This window comes from Ictalurus furcatus, chromosome 1 (genome assembly GCF_023375685.1).
Source record: "Ictalurus furcatus strain D&B chromosome 1, Billie_1.0, whole genome shotgun sequence".
NCBI classification, from domain to species: Eukaryota; Metazoa; Chordata; class Actinopteri; order Siluriformes; family Ictaluridae; genus Ictalurus; species Ictalurus furcatus.
The window spans coordinates 18,542,638-18,568,482 of NC_071255.1; the positions used below are offsets into that span (position 1 = coordinate 18,542,638).

The following is a 25,845-nucleotide window of genomic DNA, read 5'->3' on the forward strand; positions in this document are numbered from 1 at the left end:
ATCATTATAAGCATGCTTGAGACGAGTACATGCCTGCCTGCCTCCCAGAAGTTTACAAAGTTGTTAATATTGAGTCAGCTTTTCTTACACAGCGTTCCAGCTATGGAAAGAGGAAATCCTGACACTTCATCCGTAAAGTGGAGAGAGACGGACGGAGCAGAGCCCACCTGTTGTGGGAAATTCTTTTGAATAAATATAGACAGTCGCATCTGTTGATCACATTTGTTGGGCATACTACACGTTACGTGGTTTGGGACACAGCCGTGAGTTCTTGACTTGTCTTGGCACTCCACAGCTATGAGATTAAGCTGCACATTTAAGAAGGACACAACAAAATCCACATTATGAATTCTTTTGGAAGTACCTTACAAAAGCATAGTAATGTAATATCCCAAATATTACATCCAACAGCTTCAACTAATACTCCTTACAGATTTATAGCCAATTTATTAGTGATTGTATAGGTACAGGAAAGCATTTTTCTGTAATCACCTGATCGGAATAAAATGCAACATTTGTTCCATTACCTACTATAATACACTATTCTATACTATAATATACATAAATGGGCATGCACTTTAACAATAATGTAAAAAGGCTATCATTTGGAGAGCTGGACACTATAATATACGATAATAAATAAACTATTGTTGCACAAGTAACTGTACACAATACAGACACCTGATTATATTCAATTCATTTTTTAATTCTAGAGAGCTGGTGGATTATACAACTATTATTATTATACAACAATTATACAACAGTGATCATTAATGAAGTCTCAGGTTCACATTTAAGAAGAGAAAATATCGTAGGGCCGTTGTGGAACATGACCAGGGGAGTACTTATTTTATAAAAAAAAAAATAATAAAAAAACTGAAATCAAATCATTCTCATCTAGTTTATCATGTAACCTGAGAGACAAGACTGAATGAACTGTTTATAGGCAAAGCTCTTTCGTGAAGATCAGTTTCATTCCACTCACACACAGAGGAATACCCAGAATTTAAACAAGGATCTACAACTCTGGTTTAAAAACAAAAACAAAACTGACCTAGGATCAAGGATAGTGTTATGTACTACATATATATCTATTCAGGTCTGGTGAAGTGTTTGAACTGTACTCTCGATATTATTATAGCTCAATGAAGTCAGAATTGGCAAACATCCAGCGAACGGAAAACCATCAGTTCTCTATCACCATAGAAATAAGAAACACACACACACACGGCTCTGCCCTGGAAATACTGAGCACAACTTTTTCTTTGTGTGAGTCACACGCCGAATGTGGAGCTCACATTGCTGTAAAAGTTTTGAAATCTGACAAGAACAATGCTGATGCAGTAATTCACACACATACACACACACACACACACACACACACACACACACACACACACACACACACACACAGAGACAAAGAAAGAAAGAAAGACAGAATGAAAGAAAGAAAGACCTGTACTGTCGGACAATGTGCAGACAGGAGACAAACACTTTTATAGAATGGACAGAGTGTTGTGTTTGCTCGTATATAAAATATTCACACAGACAGCACTACTGGAAGAGTTTACTAACTTTTAAAGAAAGATATTCTACTATACATTATAACGTTTGATGAGGTATGACAATTTGAAAAATCCTATTCCTATTAAAACATAGCAGATGGCCACTGTGAAGACTGAAATGGCACAAGATCCCTGTGAAAGTATCTGAAGCACAATATAATTCCCGGAACAGCCACAAGATGGCAGGATTCGTAAATGATCCATCTGAGGAGGCTGAACTATGATAAATCATTGCAAAAGTTCTATAAAGAAAAGCGCAGGCACAATCTCATGGGCATGTCTGGGTTCTTTATCAAGTGTCTATCCAATAAGGAAGTGAAAGGCATTTAAGTACATTCAACAAAATCCTGTTGATGAAAACAAATACTTACACAATGAGAGAGGATGTGGTGCCGTCTTTATTCGCGCCTGACTAAATCACTGATTCTAGATGTAACTTCAGATGTCATGACAAGACCGAGAATGTCATATGGATAAAATGCATAGGACCATTTCTTAAGTACCTATTCATCGAAGAATGATATTCACCGGCCCTGATCAGAAGCCAGCTCTTGAAGGTCTATTCAATTACAGTGTGTCGTGTTAAGCGTGCGAGCCACAGGAAGCAGGTCGTATGTAAATAATGGGAACAGATAAACAGGAGGACATGCAGACTGCCATTCCTTCTATGCAAATGAGCAGTTTGAATCTCACATACCAAGAGGAAATCTCACAGCCTGGCTGTAATAAATCACACAGGAAACATCGATAAAAGCCTGTAAACATCACATTCTGTAAGTAACTAAACAGTGATTTGTTTCTTATTCTGGTGCTGTACTTCAGATTTAACAACAGCAGCAACAAAAAGTCTGACAACTATAATTTCCAGCCATGTCGTCCATGTTAAGTGAACAGTTCTATAATTACCGCCCTTTTTTACTTTCGGTGTCCAAATTTAGGGTATGTAATTGGTCATTAACTGCTCAGACCAGCTGTGTGTTGAATCATTAGCTCCTGCACTACAGCACCAATTTAAGACTTGATTTTGAAATTTTCCACTTGCATGAGATTTTTTTTTTTTTTTTTTTGCATGCAAACTGTTAGAAACTGAACGCCTTTAAGAGAATGAATATTACTATTACTAGACTAATACTATTAAGTATGGAATAAAAATATGGTAATGAAGGGTCTTTACTGTTGGTTCCTCGAGGTCACGTTTTCTTTAGAGGAGCTTAAAAAGAACTTAATTCACATCTTAGTGAGATCCTCAATTCCCCCTTGAAATCCTGACAGAGCCCATCCCATAATGACACCAGTGCAATTGGTAGAAATGCATTTTTTGAAATACAAACTGCGACTTGACATGACAAATATCAGAAAAGTGTTCAGGCCCATTCTATGGGATCCATTGTGTTGCAGTAATGTGACTGAACTTCCTACTTATGACTTGGTCATCATCTGGAGGAGGAAACCATAATACTGCCTTTTCCAGCTGTTGCTTAGCAAGCCTGGCAAGTGACTAATAACATCACAGGACTAGTTGAACAAATGGTTCTCCTGAACAATACTGATACTGCAGTGCTCTCCGGTTTAAAGCGTCATGAAACACTAAACTACATTTTCTGAGATTTTAACAGAGGTGTTCTTATCGCACATCGTAAAAGACAATCTTAGCAGCCGTTATTTTAATTGTAAAAGAAAACTGGTTAATTTTGAGCTTTGTCCTTCTATTTTCTTCTTCCTGGTTTAAAACCTAGTCCGGTCACACGTTACAGGCGGTGACGTGGCAATGTGCTATAGTACTTCGATGACGTGTTGGTGTCTCAATCATTCATGAGCCTGCGTGTTCTTATCCTATGAGAAGATGCTGTCTCTTAATTATTCATGACAGCACGTGGTGCTTTCCTACAGATGTAGTAGATGAGAGAGGCGTTCAAATGGGTCGCAGGTGTTTGTTAGTGGTATAAGAGCTTGAGTGTGTTTATTTGGGAGCGCTATGAGAATTGCAGAAAGGTGGACTTCGGACTTGCTCACGAAAGCGGTTTGTGTCTACACAATGATGCGGTATTCAGTCCCGAGGACTTTTCCATCCCTTCAAATGAGGTATGTGTCTAATTTTTAACAGTTTTACTTGCCTTTTGAGCTAATTAAACTGCTTAAAGCTCTGCAGGCCAAAAAATTGTAAAATGTAAAATTATGCAACGAGAGTCCACGTTGAAGGGAAGAGCCTTTGCCGTTTAGTCGTGAAAAGCTCAAGCCTATTAGCTAACTACCATTCCGACACTTTTCCCATCCGCACTACCTCTTGTTTTATTTTATATATTCCTCCATAGTCACACCAAGGGCTAATAGTTTAAATAGATAGGGCAGAGGACCTGCACCGCTATATATTGTGTCTCCATTTAGTCCTGGGGATTCAGGAGAAGTCCTCTGCCTCATCTGCAAACTTTGTCACTATCCATCTTTGTTTTGAGTGTTCTGAAGGCTCACCCCCCTCTCTTCCTCCCCTGCCATGCCCACTCCCCCTCTCTTCTACGCACAGCCATCCACACCCATTTAAGCTGCATTTTTCAAAAACATTGAGAGGTAGACTTGAGTTGAAAGAGGGAGGTTTCATGACCCTTTAAAGAGAGAGTCGTGTTTAATGAGACAAATGTTTCTCCCTCTTGTTTCAACAAAAGTACTGACCCTCAAATAGCTGTGTTACATAGCCAAGCACCCTGAGAGTGAAGAAGAGAAGAGTCTCAGCTCAGTGTGTCCTAAAGCAGCAGGACACAAACCCACTCCACTGCCTGAAGCTGGGCTATAGTGCCAAGCACTCAGCACCTATTACTTTAGTGTGATGTTAAAGTGAATCCATTATCGAAAACGTTTTGGCATCATGAAGGACAGCTTAAGTAATGTGCAATCCCAGCTGAAGAAAAGTCACAACACCACCAGAGTTAATACTGTGCATGCCAGCTGTCTGCTTATTAGTAACACTAAACACATCTGTGATGAGAACGAATGAAAATAAAGTGAAAATAAGTCCATGTTCTACTTGATTCTCCTTCTTATACGCACATTCACATCCAACCTGAAGCAGGATCAGCGTTGAGATGAAGAAGAAAAAAGTTTTATCCATTTGTCTGAATAACATAAGCAGATCTAATTACCACTGAGCCTACAGAGGGTCGCACGGAGCCTGGAGCCTATCCCAGGGGACTTGGGAAACAAGACAGGGGACACCCTGGACAGAGTCAAATCGAATTGTGTGAGATACAAATGTATGAGTTTTGTCATCTTGTCTTAACATGTCTGAAATAAAAGTGCTACATGTGTACGCATGTATTTCTACAGTAAACCTGCAGGAAGTAAAGGCAGACACTGATGAATTGTGATAAGAACTTTTTACTAATAAATAATGAGATCCTCCAAAAATCTAAAAAGACCAGCATATCCAATACCACATGACTCCACATGCCAAAGTGTCCGTGGGCAAGACACTGAACCCCAAGTTGCTCCCGATAGTAAGTTAGCGCCTTGCATGGCAGCTCTGCTACCATTGGTGTGTGAGTGTGTGTGTGAATGGGTGAATGATACACAGTGTAAAGCGCTTTGGATAAAAGCGCTATATGTGTGCGCCATTTACCATTTACTAATACAGGTTATAACCACAAGATTTATTATTTATTATTATGACCTATTAAAAATCTGCTGTGTGGCATCTTAGCCAGGCCAAATGTTTACAGCAAACTCTTATCCTGCATTTTTAAGTGTTAGAACTGAAAGATGTCACTGTTGAGTACATTTCAAGTCTTTCAAACACATTAAATAACGGCTTCTTTTATTACTGTGAGACAGCAGAAGAGCAGTTCTTTATCTTAACATTAGAAGGCTTAACAGCAGAATTTCACTTTCAGATCTCAGTTAGTGACTATATAGTGATAGTAACTACAGCAAACATTATATACAGTAGCATGTGTGTATGAGTATTTCTCACACATTAGAAGCTAGCGTCATTAATCATTGCTTAAACAAGGACAATAACTAGGTAGAAGCCACAACTATATTTCTTCAGCTATATATTAACCTGGAGCAGCCTGGCATCGCTATTAGTTAAAATTGGTACAATGCAAAAAAGAAAGAAATGAATAGGTTAACTATAAATATGACCAGCTTTTTATGTCCCCAGAATAAAAGTAGTATTTTTAATTAGACCTCATTTGATTTAGGGAAAAAACACCCAATGCTTTGCAACAACATGTTATACACAAGACTAATACTTTTCATGCTAGGTAGACTTAACAAGTCAGACTCCACACCAATGGCTTCAACGGGGATGCCTCCTACACCAACACGTCTAGTCTTTCTTGTTACCAATTTAAACTACCCTTAAAATGTACTCCAAATGCAAAGGAAGCTATAAAATGATTTAAGACACTTGACCTTGCTGTGACCTTGACACTGACTGGATCAATTTCAAAATCTAAAATCAGTTCATCTGCTGGTTACAGTGATAATTCTATAGAAATCCTACCAACAGTCAACCACTTGAGATATCGCTCTGACAAGAGTCTCAAATCTTGAACAGACACATGGGCGATCCGATGGCAAAAACCATAGCTAGCCAAAAATGGGCTTTGAGTGCCTGAACACGAATGCATAAGTAACATCTTTGTATAACAAACAGGGAAGACATAAAAGGCGGAGGCATAAAAAAGGTCTAAAAATAAAAATTCTTCTCATCTGAATGGTCTGCAGGTGTGATTTGCACTCATTTGGATTCATGAGTTAAAGCAAAATGTCTAGGTCACGTCTGTGCAATACCTAATAAAATCAATGGTTGGTGATGCAAAAACTCTGGTTTTTCCATTGATGTTAAGATGTTAAAGAAATAACTATCCATATTAAACAAAACAAAATAATAAACTTTACATGCAGTATTTGTGCACTTATATAAACCATAAAAGGGGGCCCCTGTTCCTTTAGACACTTAAAGAAACAGAAAGAAAACAAACAAACAAACAAACAAAAACTATATAGTCCCAGATAAATTATTTCAGTAATGTGGCAATGACTTTATTTTCAAATCACAATCTCTGAAGATGCCCACTGGATAAGGTTTACAGTGCTCTGAAAAAGCATTTCTTCTGTTTCTGTGTATCTCTCATACTAAATCGTTTTAGATCTTCCAACGAAATACAACATAAAACAAAGGCAACCTGAGTAAACACACACTACAGTTTTGAAAGAAAAAAAAAAGTTATCCAACACCTACCACTAATGTGAAAAAGTAATTGCTCACTTAAAGTTAAAATCTGGTTGTGTCCCCTTTAACAGCAATAACTGCAACCAAACACTTCCGATAACTGGAGATCAGTCTTTCATTCACTTCTAGGACTAGGACTTACTCCTATGCTTTGGGTCATTGTCTTGCAGCATAATTCAGTAGCACTCGAATTTCAACTTAGAGACTGACGACTGGATTTTCTCCTTTAGGATTTTCTGGTAGAGAGCAGAATTTATGTTACCCTCAATTACTGAAAGTTGCCCAGGCCCTGAAGCAGCAAAGCATCCCTACACCATCACACTACCACCACCATGCTTGACTGTAGGTATGATGTTCTTTGTGGAATTCTGTGTTTGGTTTATGCCAGATGTAACGGGACCCCTGTCTTCCAATCAGTTCCACCTCTGACTCATCAATCCTCTTCCATAGATATCATTGTTGCCCAGTGTCTTTCTGATAGTGGAGTCATGAACAGTGACCTTTATTGATGCAAGAGAGGCCTGTAGTTCCTTTGATGTTTGCCTTGGCTCTTTTTTAACTTCCTGTATGAATCGCTATTGTGCTCTTGGAGGAATTTTGGAAGGTCGGCCACTTCTGGGAAGGTTCACTACTGTGCTGAGTTTTTCCATTTGGAGATAATGGCTCTCACTGTAGTCATTTGGTGTCCCAGAGCCTTTGAACTAGCTTTGTAACCCTTCACAGACTGCTGTATTTCAATCACCTTCTTCTTCATAATTTCTGGAATTTCTTTCAATTTTGGCATAGTGTGTTACTGGGTAAGATCTTTTAACCAACTTCATGCCATTGAAAAAGTTATATTTAAGTGTTGATTTGATTGAACAGGATTTGCAGTAATCAGGTCTGGTTGTGTCTATATACATATACACATTTATATACTAAATACATTTTCACACAGGCCCTGTTGGTATTGGATAACCTTTTTGGTTCAATAAATAACTGAGTTCAAAAAATTGTTCAAAAAATCATTTAAAAACTGTATTTTGTGTTTACTCAGGTTGCCTTTGTTTTAATTTCTGAAACAATTTAATGTATGAGACAAAAAACAGAATAAAGCAAATACTTTTTCACAGCACTGTATTTGTCAAGACAGTTATCGCACAAACACATGCCATGCTAAGTCAGGTATGAGGAATGGCAACACTCAACACAACAACAGAATTATTCCATATGAATCACACAGACAGTGATAACATCACTGCCAAGGAATTTGGTTCCATAGCAACACACCAAACACCCACTTAGTTAAGTTCACAACAATCAGCAGACTTACCTGTGATGGTTTCTGCATCTCTGTAAAGCTCATCGTCTAGGTTGGATGCTTCCTGGCATACATACTGCTCCTCCTGGTGCGTGGGAGAGGTGCTTGCTAGGGATTGTGGGTGCTGTCTCTGAGGGAGCGGGGTCTGAGGATTGACTGAGTGGGTAAGGCCTGAGGCAGAGGCGGTGAGGGGCAAAGCTGTGGTGTCCAGCTTGGCTGATTTTCATGCGTCAGCTGCACGAGCCATAGGGCAGCGCCCACACACGGCTGACCACAGTGGGCAGGAGCACAACACACAAACTGGCAATGAGACAGTGCAGGAAACGTGAGCCTAGAGAAGAAAAAGAGAGGGCAAACAGTTAGCCAAAAGTAGAAGTGTCTGAATTTATCTCTGGGGTTATTTTGTCCCCTATTATCCAGTACCCCTATGCATCTGCTTCAGGCTTTTCCCTTATGTCAACCATTTTAAAATGTCATGTACTGTACATACAGAACATGGGACCCAGAGATCAGTGTTTCCAGGTCATAGAATACAAACACTGGTTTTGATGCCAATGCCATTAGAGGTGCGTCACTCTTTCCATCTCCCTCTTATCCTTGTGGAGGCTGACTGCTGCAAATTCTCCAGTACAGTGACTGTTTGAGGGAAACATGTAGGCAGAAGCCATTAAAGGTGCAGTCACTAAATTCAATGCCTTCTGTCAGGGTGATCAGTCCCAACTCGGTTGTAGCTGATCATTCAAACAAATCACAGACCGAATATGCCAAAACATTCATGAACACATGGATTCCTGACTGCTTGTCCTTTTCAGAAAACATCTGACACATGTGATTGGAGTAGTAATAAAACTTGTCAGCAGAAAATGCTAGAGTGCACTATAGAACACAGACACACTAATGCACTTTCTATAAACAGTCACTTTTCGCTAATCAGCACCATGGTTTAATCCAGATATGCTTTTAGTTCCCAGTCCCTCTGACTCAGGCAATAAGTGAAGAGAGAGGTTTGCATATGTCTTTGTGGAATAGTTTCAGATGAGTAATATGATGCTCTCTTTATAGCAGGCTTTACTCTTTATGCTGTTTTGATGCGAGTACATGCCATGCAGCATTCATTTCACCTAATACCGGACCAGTAGCAGGTGGTTATTAAAATAGGGAAGCAACTTTCTATTATGGTATGTGTATATACACCGATCAGCTTCAGATGTCACTGACAGGTGACGTGAATAACATTGATTATCTCATGATAATGGTACCTGCCATGGGGTGGGATATATTACGCAGCAAGTGAACAGTCAGTTCACAAAGTTGATGTGTTGGAAGCAGGAAAGTGTTAGGACTTTGACAAGGGCCAAATTGTGATGGCTAGACGACTGGGTCAGAGCATCTCCAAAACGGCATGTTTTGTGGGGATTTCCCAGAATGCAGTGGTTAGTACCTACCAAAAGTGGTCTAAAAAAGGACAACTGGTGAACCAGCAACAGGGTCATGGGTGTCCAAAGCTGCAAGTGGGGAGCGAAGGATAGCCCGGCTGGTCTGATCCCACTAGGGGGGCAACAACTAATCGATAATTAAAATAATCTACACTAATTTCATTATGGATTAGTCAGGTCTGTGACGTCACTGTGGATAATCACCCGTTAGTGACGTCACTTCACAATGGTGAAAAATTCATTTCTATGAATAAAACACATCTGAAAAAGCGGAGGTCACAGAGTGAGCTGCTGGGGGAAAAGTGCACGATCCAGGTTGTCTAAAACATGAGAATGTTTTATATTAAGCGCTTCAAACAATCTCGTAAGTGTATTAACGTGGCTTGTCGTGTCAGATGCTGCGACAGATGCGTGTGCTGTTTAATGTGTTCCAGCCATGTTTTCTTCAGTGCAGAAATGACATTTTTGCATTAATATCCTTATCTGTAAATGTTAGAAATTCACACCATTATGTCCATTTTACATAAAGCCTAGTCCTTACAGCGAGCGAGTCTCCATTAAACTTCACTGAATGAGCGCAAGTCCACGCATGCGTGTCAATCAAACAGTGCAACAGAAAGGAAGCGCAATAACTCTGACCAAAATATTCATTTTGATCAAATATGTTGTTTGATGCTATTTAGTGATATTCAGAAACAAAAGTAATTGTGTTTATGAGAGCAGAAACTGTAATGGGGTTAGAACATGGAATTGTATAGAAATGTAAGAAGTGTCGTACATTTACAGAATAAAGTAACGTTACTGTGTTTAGACAAGTGAATGTGTGTGTTATATTCAGAATATTCATCCTCCTTCCAGTTAACACTTAGTTTGTGCTTTTGGTTTTCTTTTCTTTTTTTTAGCATTTTTAATATAGTGATTTAACTTCTGCTTTAAAGCTTCTGGACAATCAGTTGTTGTTTTCCCCCCAAAATATAATGTTAAATGTTTAATGTTAAATTTAAAAAAAATCCTTTGCACAATGTATAGCATAGCTCACATAGATATATTTAATACCTTTTTCATAGCCTTCAATCTGCACAGTGTTTGAAGGACAACATTGGGCACAATGTGAAATAAAGTTTTGTTGTTTTTTTTTTTTAGAAAAAAATCTAGAAAAAAAAGGACCTTTTAATCCAACTAATCGATTAATCGAAGAAACAATTAACATCAAAATAATCATTAGTTGCAGCCCTAGATCCCACAGAAGAGTACTGTAGACCAAATTGCTAGTTATGATATAAGCTGTCAGAACACACAGTACATCACAGCTGGGGTTTATGTAGCTGCAAACTGGTCAGAGTGCCCATGCTGATCCCTGGTCCACCGCCAAAATCACAGACACACACCTTCACATGTCTTGTGGAGTCCATGACTCGATGGTTCAGAGCTGTTTTGGCACAAGGGGGAGCTACACAATATTAGGCAGGTGGTTTTAATGTTATGGCTGATCGGTGTTATATACATACACTAGGGCTGCACAATTAATCGGATATTGATCGCAACACAATTTTGACTGCCCACGATTACAAGAACATGATCGACTGCGATATTTAAAGTTCGTCCTCTGCTCATAGAAAACTCCGCTGCATATCAAATCAAGCACTTCCTAAACTTACAGCCCATCACCATAGAGCGGCGCAAGGATGACGTCATTTTGTAATGCCAAAACCCAGAAACTGTGTTGGCATTTTAGCACTCGAGCTGCCAGCTTCGCTTTGAGCTCCAGTGCTTTGCGCGAGGGGAAATCATGACACTAGCAAGTTGCTAAATGGGACTACAGGCGTTGTCGGGGACATTAAACGTCATCATGCCGAACAGGAAAAAACTTTGCAGATAAACTGGTTCAGGTGTGCTGTGCACAAATCCCCCAAAAAAGGTGGATGAAGATTCTTCCACAGAGTAAATCCGTATTATGGAAAATGTTTTAAATAAAGTTTGGAAAGTTGTGGGAAGCTCGGTGATGGTGATGTTGAGGTCGAGCGACCGTGGTGTAGTTCGTTTATAGCATACAGTTAGCTTTTTATTTCTGGCGATTGTGTTTAGGCTTCAAACTTCATAAAAGTTGTGTTCATTTGTGAAAATTATCTTGATGGACAAAACGTGTTAGTATTCTAAACTTTTATTAATCACAGAGCTTTTGTTTTTTTTGCAATAATCCAAAAGCCTATGTGAAAATCCTATTGGTTTTTTGTCGAGGGAACCGGTGTGATGCCAACTCCCTGCGTCACTCTATTGGGTGATTTGTCTGCATCTCCTCCTGTAAACACTGTTATTGCAGTTTCTGCAGAGGCCTGAATTGTTTTCATTTTGTTGCATATTGTTATATTTGATGCATATTTTCATTTGGTTGCTGGCATTTTTATTTTTACTTATCCTGTATTTTGGGTACAATTTTATTTATATTTTGCTTCTACGACATGATGCACTTTAAGGATCAGTCTAATTTGAGGCAAAGCTTTCTACATTAGCAGGAATGTAGCACAACATGGAGCTGACAGCAGCGGTCTGTTTATTTAAATGTCAAAGTGCAATAAAAATATGATGTCCCTAAAATCAATGAATAATCATGATAAATAATTGTGATCTCAATATTGATCAAAAATAATCGTGATTATCATTTTGGCCATAATCGTGCAGCCCTAACATACACGTGTGTGTATTACAAATGTAACATGAATGATAGAACAAGCCTGCTAAAATAAATCTAACATGTTATTGCTCATAACAATAGCCCACCCACACTCCATTCACTCCCAGTGAAGCCATCCGGGCAGGACTCGTTAAAAGAATGACACGTTAAAAGCCTGCTGTCCAGTGAGCGTTAATCTTTCGTCCCACAGGCTGCACTGTTCACCAAATACAGTTTGAGTTTAACAAAAAGCACTGCACAATACTGCAGTGAGATATCTGATCATTTGATTCACTAAAATACTGAATTCCACCAAGACTAATGAACAATATAAACACTTTGGTAAACATGGGAGGCATTTTAGTGAACTTTTAGGGTAAGCCAGGCTTTTGTGCCATCAGTATGGGGACATTGTCATCCTGAAAGAGAGCACTCCCATCAGGATTGAGATGTTTCATCATAGGATAAAGGTGATCAGTCAGAATAACAATTGATGCAGTAACTCTTTCCTCTAAGCGGACAAGTGAATCCAAACATGGCAGCAAAACGCAACTCTCATTATTACAGAGCCACCAGATCCCCTCACTGCAGTGGTTAAGCATTTAGGTCTGTATGTTACTCCTGTTGTTTGCCATATGCACTCACCCACATGTTGAGAAGGATGATTCATCTGACGATATGGTAATAAAGTCATAAACAGTACATTAGAGCAAATAAATCACAGCCAAAAGATGTTTATAGCATACTTATGTTATTTAACAAGCACAACTAAAACATGAAGCCTGTGATCAACTAGACCACAGTGAAATGGTTGCATTAAATCTGGGCATCTGGGGACTTTTGATTTGTCCATCTGTTTTCAAGAGAGTTAAATATCAGCAATGAAGCTACAACAAAACAGCTATGATTATTTTTAAAACGAATATTCATAAGTGTGTGTGTGTGTGTGTGTAGGTGGGGTTATGAAGAAATCATTGCAAATTCTGATTATCCTACCATTAGCTAGAGTGCTAGAGCTAGGAACTGGGGTCTACATGAGCACATGTAAGTCAATTAATGGCAAGAGTGTAAACAGCCTCCCTTAGATCATTTCATTATTGTTTGCAATACCTACAGGGATTCAGGCAGGAATCTTAGACAAATGGCTATACATCTGTACTGAGTTCGTGTTCCTTCGTCTCTTGGGATATGAGCACATACACCATCTGTCCTGTGTGATACTGACAGAAAGCACGAGTGTCGGCCAAGGTGAGAGAATCTCCAACCTTGCCAGTCTCTCTTTGTCCTCATGCCCTGTGATATTTCTATAGCACTGCCACATGATATTCCACCAGCAAAGACATTTAATAGTTGAGCCAGGGTAATTTAATACTGTTGCAGCACACTGGTGGGGGTGTAACTTTTAGCAGTGTTAAAGAAACACAGGTGTAATGAGTGATTGGACGTACAGGTTCAGGAAAGACTGCAGGGTTTGAACCAACACTTCAACTGTGGGACACATTCATTTTCCAGAACATTGTTCAGCACAAGAAATGTAATAGTGATTTGAAATTTGGTCCAAAGTGCAGATGACCGAGATATGTCTCGTGCTTGAATAAACCTACCGCGTTGCCAGGTCTAAGTCTTTTCCCCTCTCTTGTTTGCATTAGTCCTTCATTTGTCCTCTTTATGGATTTGTTCTACAGTCAAACTGACTGGATGTAATTAAAACCATTCATAATCAGTACAGATTCTCACGTACAGATTTTATTTATCCAAACGAAATACCACTGAATTTCATGACTTTGCCCACTACTGGGAAAACCAGTAACCGGATTCTGCGAAACCCCCCTCATCCACTGCACGTTGATCTGTGGCAGATGGAGAGCATCTTCGGCCACAGGTTCACCCCCCGCCAGGTGCAAGACGGAACGCTTCAGATGTCCCTCTGTACACCTAATCACCCCCTTTACTTTTCTTTACTACACTACATACATGGTGCAATATATTGTTGTAATATGGGTACCATATTATAATATTTATTCTGTTTACATATCATTATTTAATAGTATTGTTATGTCTATACTGGTTATACCGTACAGCTGCTATATGTATTGTGTATACTGTACATATGCGATATGTGTATGGGCTATATGTATCGAGTGGTTGTACATTGTTATCTCATATGCACATATATAGTTTGAGCTTATATTTGTATATGCATCCACTGTATTCTTTATATATCTCTGTATTTTTCTCCTTACTATCTCTATTTTCTTCACCGGTCTTGCTGCTGCTGTGACACCAAAATTTCTCTGTCTGGGGATTATCTTATCTGATCATATTGTAGTGTACCTCATCCTTACCCACGACTTTCCTTGTGAGGAACTCGTGTATGCACATGGCATCAGTGTCAGACGCAGACTAGGGCTTAATGATATGACAAAAATATCATCTCACGATACTTGAGGACATTTCTGAAATACATGATGTGCATCACAATTTTTTACTTTAGCTAACAAACTGCCTGCAAAATGGTAGTAAAACAAACAAACAAACAAACAAACAAACAAACAAACAAACAGCCTTAAACTGAGTTTGACAATGCCTACAAAGACAAAGAAGATTCAGGGTTTTTTTTTTGTTTGTTTGTTTTAAAATACGTCAAATCAACAGCATCCATTATGTACTGTTTAATTTGTAATTATTAAAAACATTTTGTAAAAATGCATCACCATACTAATGAGATCTCAGAAAAGTGCATCACATTAGCATTTATCACGATAATGATGTTATACTGATATATCGCCCAGCCCTAACGCAGACACACACACGCACAGACACAGACAGACAGTTTATTATTATTGAATAGGAATCAAATGTATGAAATACTGAGACTGGACAGAGACAACATTGTACACACAGAAAAAAAACAAACCAAGAGGAAACGACCAAGAAAGAGCTCTGTGCACAATGAGAACACCCCACAGCAGAACACGTCATCCTCCACACCTCCCTCTGCAACCGCACTACAGAATGGGTCTGGCAGCTCTCACGTGTACATATTGACACGGGTTTTTGGTAGCAAACTTCAATAAAACATTAGTAAAAGATGTTTTGCACTTCGTTTATTACAGCGATGCTATGTTGACATCGAGTCAGAGGGAATAACCTCTGTGTTCTTGTCCGTTAGAGGTCTGGATTACATAAAAGGTGATCATTTAGTTATTCAAATTCAAAGTCATTTTACGAAAATAAACCTTTCTACTCTATTACTCAAATACCTCTGGCATGAAAACAGGTTTATATAAACCATGGAAAATAAAGTGTCCATCAGTTCAATCATCAAGAGAACAAAATGACCCAATACATCCTGTTTAATGCCGAAATTGTCTCAAATGCACAGGCACTGTGCAACACAAACCTGGCATCAAGATGACTTTAAAACGGTCACGATTACATCACAAAGGTAATAACAGAAGGTAATTTATTCACTGACATACATTTCCTATCATAGAACTGATTCTTTAGTAGGGATGTCACGGGAACTGATACTTCAGTACCAACATTCTTAAAACATGACGGTACTTGTTTTTCTGCAGTAGCGTCGTACCGTAGTAATGAAGGTAGCAGGTTGCAATTCTTCCGGACCTGATGGGGGCAGCAAATACGCGCAAGTGTTTTAGTCGGTCCACAAATGGTAAAGAAGAAGAACGCCTACAAGCACATGGGAAATACTACAGAAGTTTAGCTCTGCCCCAACTCATTGAGAGGAAAGGTGGTATGGAATATGGAAATACTTCGCATTCGAGGCAGATGACAACAAACATACAACTGATGCTAGCCGGTGTGCAACCGATGCACACCGATCGTTCATTTCAAACAAAGCGAGGAAACACCTGGAATTTGGCGAAGAACCTGAAAGACGGTCCTATATTATGTTTGTTTGAGGCAGCTGGCATTGTGGTCATGAAACCAGCTAACGTTATGCTCCATGTAATGTTTGCGATAGCCAGTTATTTGTTAAAGACGCTAACACATTGCAGGGTTATAAACTACCTCCGAATGGGCCACCATGCATCGCCATTCAGCCCGTGTCCTGTCAGCAAAACGTAGCCTAATGTCACTAATAATTATTCACATGTTCATGCTTTTAATAAATCTCTTTGGCCTGCCACCATATCGGTGAATTTAAATTAATGCTTGCATTCAGAGTGTAAAGTGTGTGTGAGTGTGCCTGTGCATTTCAAATCATAAAACATAATGCCCTCTTAAATACTGTAGCCTTTTTATTGTGAAACCACAAATACAAAAGACCACAATGTCCATTTTATGGTTGCTGCAGTTTTAATAATAAAAACCTCACATTACATTACATACAACATCTCTGTTTTCTTTCTTTCTCCATAAAGAGGCAACAGTACTCAATAAATCTGCTGATTAGATTACAATATTGCCAATAAAAGCAGCATTTGGCACACACTTCATCAGAACTGGATGTTGACACTGCACTCACTTCATTCTCATTTGGACTCAGTGTTTGGGAATCATTCCCAGGAGTCACATGGTCTCTGCTCCGTATAAACATAGATCGGGGTTATGGAACATTTCCATATACAAACTTTCAGGAATCTTGTTAACGTCATCAAGAAAGGATAATTTTCTATTAAAACACAAATGATAAAAGTTTATAATTGCCTGCCTGCTGAGTATACTCTATATTTTTTAGTTGAAAGTGAAAGTTTCTTCAGGTTAATGATTTAAGGTTAAATTTTCGAGATTATATATATATATATATATATATATATATATATATATAGAGAGAGAGAGAGAGAGAGAGAGAGAGAGAGTTTTTTTGTGTGTGTGAAATTCAAGCAACAGATATAAACTAAAAAAAAGTTTTCAAACATAGGATGAGGCTCTGCTACTTACAAAGGAAATCTGCATTTAACAAATGCAGCTAGTGAACGATGCGGGGTCAATCAAAGGTCAAGGTGACAACAATCAGATCAGCAAATCTAATGTAGGAATGATTTCCAAAACTCTAATAAACCTCCACAAGCACTTTTGTTTTCTCTGCATCAGCCTTGCTGTAATAAAGGACACGGTTTGCAGATTCCTAGTCTACTCTACAGACATATAAACAAGTGCAGAGAAGATCGCTCTCACTCTTTTACACACACACACACAGAGTTTCCTCTCACTGTAATGCCGCGCACGTCTGCAAATGCAGAGGCATTCAACAGTTCTGCTTTAAATAGCAGTCAGGCAGGGGGCCTTAACACTCCAACTCCTTTTACACAGAGCCATGATCACGATACAGACTCATGTTCTCCCAATCACATGATATATATGATCACGAATGTTTAAGATTTGCTCTTGTGGCCTGTTATTTGGTCACTTGGTTGACGGTTAGGCAAGACTGAAAAAGAAAAGGGTTGTAGCACAGAAAACAGCTCAGCTGATGTCTTTTCTGCTGCAATCTCTAGTAGTAGCACTGCTCTGGCATTTCTTCACTGCTAAGACACAGACTTGGTGTGAATTTGTGCTGCCTTTCAGGCAATTTTTCCAAAGTATGTGACTACACTGTGTGACTAGGTGAAAGCAGAAACAAAAAGAGTAAGCAGAAAAAGCCTAAACAGTAGAGTAGCAGTCTCACTCCATCTACATCAGAATGACAAGGAGCAAGTGCATATTGCGAAAGCATGCGCATGTATTTGGAAAGAAGAGAGGCGGAAGAAATAAACGTGCATTGCATAAACCTATAACCAGACAGAGAAATATTCTCTTCAGTGTCTTAAGAGTCTGTTCAGTGAAGATATCTCAGTTGGTGACAGAACTGTGTGCTGATAAATGATAAAAATTACTTCGTTTGACACTTTCTGCATGCTTTTCAAAGCCACGGCTCCGTATCGGCACATCTGAGCAGCACAAAACAATGAACAACGCAATTGGATAAAACATCTAGGAAAAGTCCTCTCAAGCAGGCCACACGAATTCACGCAACAACCTTTAACATTACTCGATTTTAAAATGATCGAAAACTTGTGAGTATATACAGAGTTCACGTTCCAAGATAGAATTTAGGATCCATCATTTTCATTCATCACTGACCATATCAGAAGCTACGTCTTATGTAAACAGCTTGAATACAAAGTAAAGCTTTAAGAAGGGGGAACAGGAAGAGAGCTCTATTAATAGCATGCTCTATGGTTTACGGCACTGAGTTTTTGCAGGGTGGGCTATGGCCTCTACAAATTCTCATACAGAGTCAGTACGAAGACAAGGCAATAGTTTATAAAAGGGGTTAGAATTCAGTACGTGATCTTCATGCTGTTTGAGTGGCCATACATTTAACAAGCCAAAGTGTATAGATCTAAAATCAATTCAATATTCTGCATAGCAGATATTCGGTCAATAAAGCACAGATGGCAGAGAGCTGCCTAGTTCCCAGTGGGAATGAAAACAGTCAATATGATTATGCACGACCACTTTAGGCCTTCCGTAAACCCCACCGGAGAGAACGTCAAAAAAAGGGGAACAAGAAGAAAGGCCAGGCTTGCCCTGAGAGAATTAAATAACACACTAGAGCAGCATAACAACCTTTCTTCTTCTTTTTTTTTTTTTTTAAACAAGATCTAATCGTGCGCAAAAAGGTTATGTCTTTTTGTCTGTAAATACGAGTAGGACATAATTCTGCAGTAAAGAAAAAGGAACTGTTGACATGTTTTTAATATATTTGAAACCATCATGGAACCTTTAAATAGAAATGTCTTCCTTTCTTTCCTTTTCACAACCAGACTTTAAAATGCAATTAACTTTTGAGATGCAAAACAGAAACACAGTTCAGGAAAGCCTATATTTTAGAAGAAAATGTCATGTGAGGGGTTTTCCCCAAGGTGCCATCCATCCATCCATCCATCCATTCATGCATTCATCTTCAGTAACCACTTTATTCTGGTCAGTGTAGCTGTGGGCATGAGACTGGAATACATCCTGGAAGGGGAGGACACCTATTTGGAGTAGCTAGTCCAGTCCACCATTTTAGGGAGGAGAGAGGAAAGTGGAGAACCCAGAGGAAACCCACATCAACGCTTGATAACATAAAACTCCACATAGAGAGTAACTCAGTAACTCAGGATCAAACCGGCGACCTGACCCACTGTGACACCGTGTCCCCATCAGTGCACATACATAACAAATAAATGATTAGTTTTTAGCATTTAGACACAGAAACTGAAATCAATATTAAGTGCATTGGATTATCACTAATGAGCAGAAAACTGGACAAACTGGTGAGCCAGAAAAACTGATAAACAGTCCAAGTAAGAGGATCAATGAAGTACAAAACTACATATAAAGCAGTGTTGCAGGTCCTGGGTGCATTTCTTTAATGGAGTCTGAACAGAGCGAGTGAGGTAAAGTGAGGGTAGAAAGGATGGTGCGACGGTGAGTGAGTAAATAAGACAAATCCCCTCTATCAGTTCATTACTACTCTCTGTGTCTATAGAACCGAAGTCCATGCACACTAAAACCCAATCAATAACAAATGCATTAAGCGAAATAGAAACGGACAGAGCATACGCAGTAACAACACTAAGACCATTGGAGAGTAAATCTACCCCAAAAGAGGGACGGAAGAGTCAGGCAGGCTCAATGTCACAGCTGTCCTAGAATACACACTAACACGTGTCTCAGCTCAGAAAGTCACACATGCAGAAATAAGTATTCCTGGAAGGGCACTAGACCCTTTTCTACAGTTGGAAGGACACAGCGCAATTCATAGCAAATATATTTATATATCATACTCTAATGGGGCTGATATACACACATACATATACATATACACATATATATATACACACATATACACACACAACCAACACAAATGATATAACTTCCTGAACACACTGTATCACACCCAGCAAAAAAAGAAAAAACAACAGCTTGTTTAAAAAGAAAACTCAACAATAGTGTACAAATTAAAAGGTCGCACCTATTTTTCCGTCAGTTACAGAGCAGCTGACTAAACCCACACAAACATTGCCACAGTTGTTGTAGTAACCAGGTACAGCAGATCATCTGTCTACCTGAAACACACTGCAGTGGGCTGGGTGCACATCATGAACATGAAGCTGCTCAATGTTCACTCTCCGAAATAAACATCCCTTTCCTTGTTGACCATCAAGCTTTTTAGTATTTTACCTGGAAACTTGAATAATTTAAAGGTCTCCAAGGGCTGGGTGATCTGGAAAATATTATATCATGATTTTTCCAGGCTGTATCGCGATCCATGATATGACTGTGATTATTTTTCATGTTTTTTTTTTAAATACCTTGTTGCAAAGAAGTGAACAAAAGCAACCAAACCAATTTTAATCTCTATCTCATATTGTCCTCTGTGTTAACAGCCATGCTGCTGTATTGCCAAACAAAACAAGAAATAAAAGCTAAGGAACTACTCTTGGATATTATTGGTTTGGTCGCATGTCTGTCAGAGAGAACGCGAGCTGTACTAGACAATAACGTCATTTAAAACAACTCAAAGGTGATAATTCATTTAAAAAAATTAAAAACGCACCATGTCTGAACATTTTCAGCACAACTGACCAAATGTGTTTAGTGCCACGGTACTCACAATCACTCTCCAATGACAGATCGTAGAAATTTTTAATTATTCATGATCTAAAGTTGTCATATCATATAAGTGATGTACCTTTAAAGCTTTACTCTAAAAAGCTATATAAAATATACACCAAATGCACCTTCAAAAGGTAAAAGATACATTTTAAAAAAGCGACAGGCAAAATTACAGCTTCAGGAACTTATTTCTGAAAGTGTTGGGTCTGAAAACCACCTCTTCCCATTAATATCAAAGAAATGCATATGGTTTGAAACAAGAACTATTTACACATTTATAATTTATAAGTTGTCAAAAAGTAGACGGTGTTGGTGGTCATGGTGACCTCCAGTTCTGGTTTTCTATAACTGAACTAACCACTAAGTATTTGGATGACTTTGGTGTTTTTTTTTGTTATATATATATATATATATATATATATATATATATATATATCACACTCTACCTATTTCGACAGACAGCTCCAGCCAAATTGTTCTGCATGGCTATAGATTTCAGTTTCAGGCTTATCGCTATATAACTGATCAAATATTATACAGCAGCTATATAACCATAGTCTGCTTTCTGTTTCAGTTTTTTCCTTACACAAGCTACAGCAGATTTGTCCTCAAGACAGGCACATGACCAGCATGATATCTTGACAAATAGACGTACAGGCTGTTGATGCAATCTCTCTTTATCCATGTCTATTTCTAGTCTCTGACTAGGTTTGGTTTTAAATGAGACTCAGGTTTAACTTAAAAGACGTCATTATTAATTGACATTATTTTATAGTTATTAAAGTTACATTTAACGAGGAACTAGAAAAGGGGGAACTTTGTGAAAATGACCAAATATACAGTCAGAGAGACTCAAAGCCTCCGGAGCATGATTGTTCAGAGGTGAAAGGAGATTTTAATGGGATCTGTAAGCAGATCCCATTAATCTGCTTGAGATTTAGAAAAAGCTTATTTAAGAAGTTACTGACTAATGCTGCACACTGAGACTTGTAAATAGACAAGGAGTGAAAAAGAAATACCCACAGGACACTTAACTCATGCGCTGCACACAAACTGACCACAAAGCCAAAGCTTGTGTACTGAGCAACTACACGGATAAATTACAGTCGAGGACGAAACCCCCAAAACAGAGAGACAGACAGACAGAGAGAGAGAGACACGGAGACAAAGAGACGGACAGAGAGACACAGATACTGAGAGAGACAGAGAGCGAGACACACACAGAGAGAGACACAGAGGGACACATACAGAGAGAGAGAGAGAGAGAGAGAGAGAGAGAGAGACACACACACACACAGAGACAGAGAGAGAGAGACACACAGGGAAAGCGAGAGAAAGAGAGAGAGACACACACACACACACAGAGAGAGAGAGAGAGAGAGAGAGAGAGAGAGACTCACCAGAGAAGGAGGAGAGTATCCCTGATGATGCGCTTAGCCCTGTTTGTCTGTACTGCTGCTCTCGGGTCCCTTTATTCTCCTCAAGTCCACAATGAACCTCGTGTGCGCTACAAACGTCAAATATAAGTCCACTTTAGTCTTCTGAACTTCCTCCAGAATGAAGAACACGCTGTATATCCAGAGCTGAAACACTTTTCAGGCCTATGAAACAGCTTCTCGTTTGAATTAGACGCCCAAACGGAAGAAAAGTATATGGATGCGGTAAGTTTTTACTGAACGTCTGTGTTCATTTTTGCTCCCAATTTCCTTTCTTGTTCTCTTGCCAAAAAGAAACGAGAAAAATTGGTAATCGCGAAGACATTATTGGAGAAGCTCAAACCCTAAAACCGAGTCAGGTGTTTAAAAAATAAAAAATAAAGCCGGTGTGTGAACTGAAACGGAGCCACTGAGAACACAGCGGCTCAAGCCGTTAACGTCCTCTCCTCTCCCACCCTCCGGCTGGGACGTCATCACGCCACACCACGCCCCCAACACGTCTCTACAGAAACAGCTATAACATTTTATGAGGCCATTAATCAGCAGTGTTGGGTAAGTTACTCAAAAAAAAGTAATCCACTATAGACTAATTACATTACTTTCAAAACCTATCAAACCTACACATACATACAATACAGAGTGAAACTCATAATAATTTTAGTGCTCGTCAATGTATAACATGATCAGAAAATGTTGGATTTATTATAAAAGCATGCCTCGGGTGTTGTGACTGTAGGACTATCAAACTTTTCCAACTAGGCTAGTTTGTTGTCACTAGCCAAGGGGAGGCACAGCTAAGCTTTAGCTGCTACAGTGCCATGCAGTGTGCATGATCTTACCTTATGCTCTGCTCATATCATGTCCATGTAAACTGGACCTCATGTAGTCATTTACACACCTTGTTTTCCTGCTCAGCGTTAGATGATGTTACTGTTTCTGTAACATCCATTTTCAGCCTATATCCATTTTTCCTCACACTGACTGTATGAGCAAGTATTTGGCAGAATTGAGAGACTGTCAGCCAATAAGACACGAGTATGTCCACGTTTTATCCCTGTAAACCTCTGTAATTGGTCTCGCCTCTGTTCACTGAAGATATAAAATTACAGTCTTTCTTTACTGATGTTCAGTTATATAGTGACAAACCTCTCCAAGTGGAGAATTATTCAGTGCTAAAGAAAAAAATATTCGGGGCAAAACGTGATTTATTTTAAAAATGCATTTTACTTAATATAGTTTTCATAAGATTAAATTTGTAACGCAAGTAACGTCATTTTATTGACATCAGTAACTGTAATCAAATGACATACATTTAAAATGTAATGCGTTACATTACTGCGTTATCAGAAAAAGTCATTAGATTACAGTAACACCCAACTCTGTTAATCAGACATGTTTAGAGTAGCCTATAGAGTGTCTACAACTTATTCACACTTATTTACAAGATGTAAATATGTGGAAATATGTGAGTACCGCAGCAGTAGTAGACTGGAATAAAGTTGGTTCGACGTTGGACGTTCGATATTCGCGGAAATGCGTAAATTAAGGGACCGTCTCTAAAGTTACATACGAGACTGTTATACGCGTTTCTAACTTCAATAGCATTTGAAGGGAATGACTTACAGTCATATAACCAACTGGAAAGTGATCATCTAGGTGCCAGGTATGATGCACACCTTTTAGAATTTTGATATTTAACCCTACAATGCATGAACCAAAAAACCTTCACGAATGCATAAAGGGGGTCAAAATGACCCGTACTGGACTGAATGGTTTTCCTCAAAAAATAGATGTCCTATTAATGAAATTATATATATATATATATATATAGTGCATGAAAGTATTCACAGCGCTTCACTTTTTCCACATTTTGTTATGTTACAGCCTTATTCCAGAATGGATTATGTTAATTATTTTCCTCAAAGTTCTACAAACAATACCCCATAATGACAACGTGAAAGAAGTTTGTTTGAAATCTTTGCAAATTTATTAAAAATAAAAAACAACAAAAAAGCACATTTACATAAGTATTCACAGCCTTTGCCATGGCACTCAAAATTGAGCTCAGATGCATCCTGTTTCCACTGATCATCCTTGATAAGTTTCTACAACTTGATTGGAGTCCACCTGTGGTAAATTCAGTTGATTGGACATGATTTGGAAAGGCACACACCTGTCTATATAAGGTCTCACAGTTAACACTGCATGTCAGAGCACAAACCAAGCCATGAAGTCCAAGGAATTGTATGGAGACCTCCAAGACAGGATTGTATGGAGGCACAGATCTGGGGAAGGGTACAGAAACATTTCTGCAGCTTTGACGGTCCCAATGAGTGCAGTGGCCTCCATCATCCGTAAATCCGAAGTTTGGAACCACCAGGACTCTTCCTAGAGCTGGCCACCTGTCCAAACTGAGCGATCGGGGGAGAAGGACCTTAGTCAGGGAGGTGACCAAAAACCAGATGGTCACTCTGACAGAGCTCCTGCGTGTCTCTGTGGAGAGAGGAGAAACTTCCAGAAGAACAACCATCTCTCCAGCATGCCACCAATCAGGCCTGTATGGTAGAGTGGCCAGACTGAAGCCACTCCTCCGTAAAAGGCACATGACAGCCCACCTGGAGTTTGCCAAAAGGAACCTGAAGGACTCTCAGACCAAGACCAAGACAAGGATTGAACTCTTTGGCCTGAATGGCTAGTGTCATGTCTGGAGGAAACCAGGCACCACTCATCACCTGGCCAATACCATCCCTACAGTGAAGCATGGTGGTGGAAGCATCATGCTGTGGGGATGTTTTTCAATGGCGGGTACTGGGGGACTAGTCAGGATCGAGGGAAAGATGAATGCAGCAATGTACAGAGACATCCTTGATGAAAACCTGCTCCAGAGCGCTATGGACCTCAGACTGGGGAGAAGGTTCATCTTCTAACAGGACAATGACCCTAAGCACACAGCCAAGATAACAAAGAAGTGGCTACAGGACAACTCTGTGAATGTCCTTGAGTGGCCCAGCCAGAGCCCAGACTTAAACCAGATTGAACATGTCTGGAGAGATCTGAAAATGGCTGTGCACTGACGCTCCCCATCCAACCTGGAGGAGCTTGAGAGATCCTGCAAAGAAGAATGGGAGAAACTGCCCAAAAATAGGTGTGCCAAGCTTGTAGCATCATACTCAAAAAGACTTGAGGCTGTAATTGGTGCCAAAGGTGCTTCAACAAAGTATTGAGCAAAGGCTGTGAATACTTATGTACATGTGCTTTTTTTGTTGTTTTTTATTTTTAATAAATTTGCAAAGATTTCAAACAAACTTCTTTCATGTTGTCGTTATGGGGTATTGTTTGTAGGATTTTGAGGAAAATAATGAATTTAATCCATTTTGGAATAAGGCTGTAACATAACAAAATTTGGGAAAAGTGAAGTGCTGTGAATACTTTCCGGATGCACCATATATATATATATATATATATATATATATATATATATATATATATATAATATAATTTCATTAATAGGACATCTATTTTTTGAAGAAAACCATTCAATCCAGTATGGGTCATTTTGACCCCCTTTATGCATTCGTGAAGGTTTTT

The 25,845-nt window shown here is 39.1% G+C and overlaps 2 protein-coding genes and 1 long non-coding RNA gene across 3 annotated transcripts in view; 1 reads left to right on the forward strand and 2 right to left on the reverse strand.

Annotated features, from left to right (window-relative positions):
• Positions 1-8,317, reverse strand: part of trak1a (trafficking protein, kinesin binding 1a) — a 44,761-nt gene extending 36,444 nt beyond the window's left edge. The window contains exon 1 of the mRNA XM_053630773.1: positions 8,108-8,317. The gene's annotated coding sequence lies outside the window, so the exon portion shown is untranslated. The remainder of the gene's footprint in view (positions 1-8,107) is intronic.
• A 7,500-nt stretch (positions 8,318-15,817) lies between these two features.
• On the reverse strand, positions 15,818-22,458 carry LOC128611387 (uncharacterized). The gene is made up of 3 exons (XR_008386555.1): positions 22,222-22,458; positions 16,698-16,844; positions 15,818-15,898 (listed from the first exon to the last, which is right to left on the reverse strand). It is a non-coding gene; the product is annotated as an uncharacterized LOC128611387 (long non-coding RNA).
• Positions 22,459-22,734: 276 nt separating this feature from the next.
• The window catches only part of ulk4 (unc-51 like kinase 4), a 125,872-nt gene continuing 122,761 nt past the window's right edge, over positions 22,735-25,845 (forward strand). The window contains exon 1 of the transcript XR_008386543.1: positions 22,735-22,809. The gene's annotated coding sequence lies outside the window, so the exon portion shown is untranslated. The remainder of the gene's footprint in view (positions 22,810-25,845) is intronic.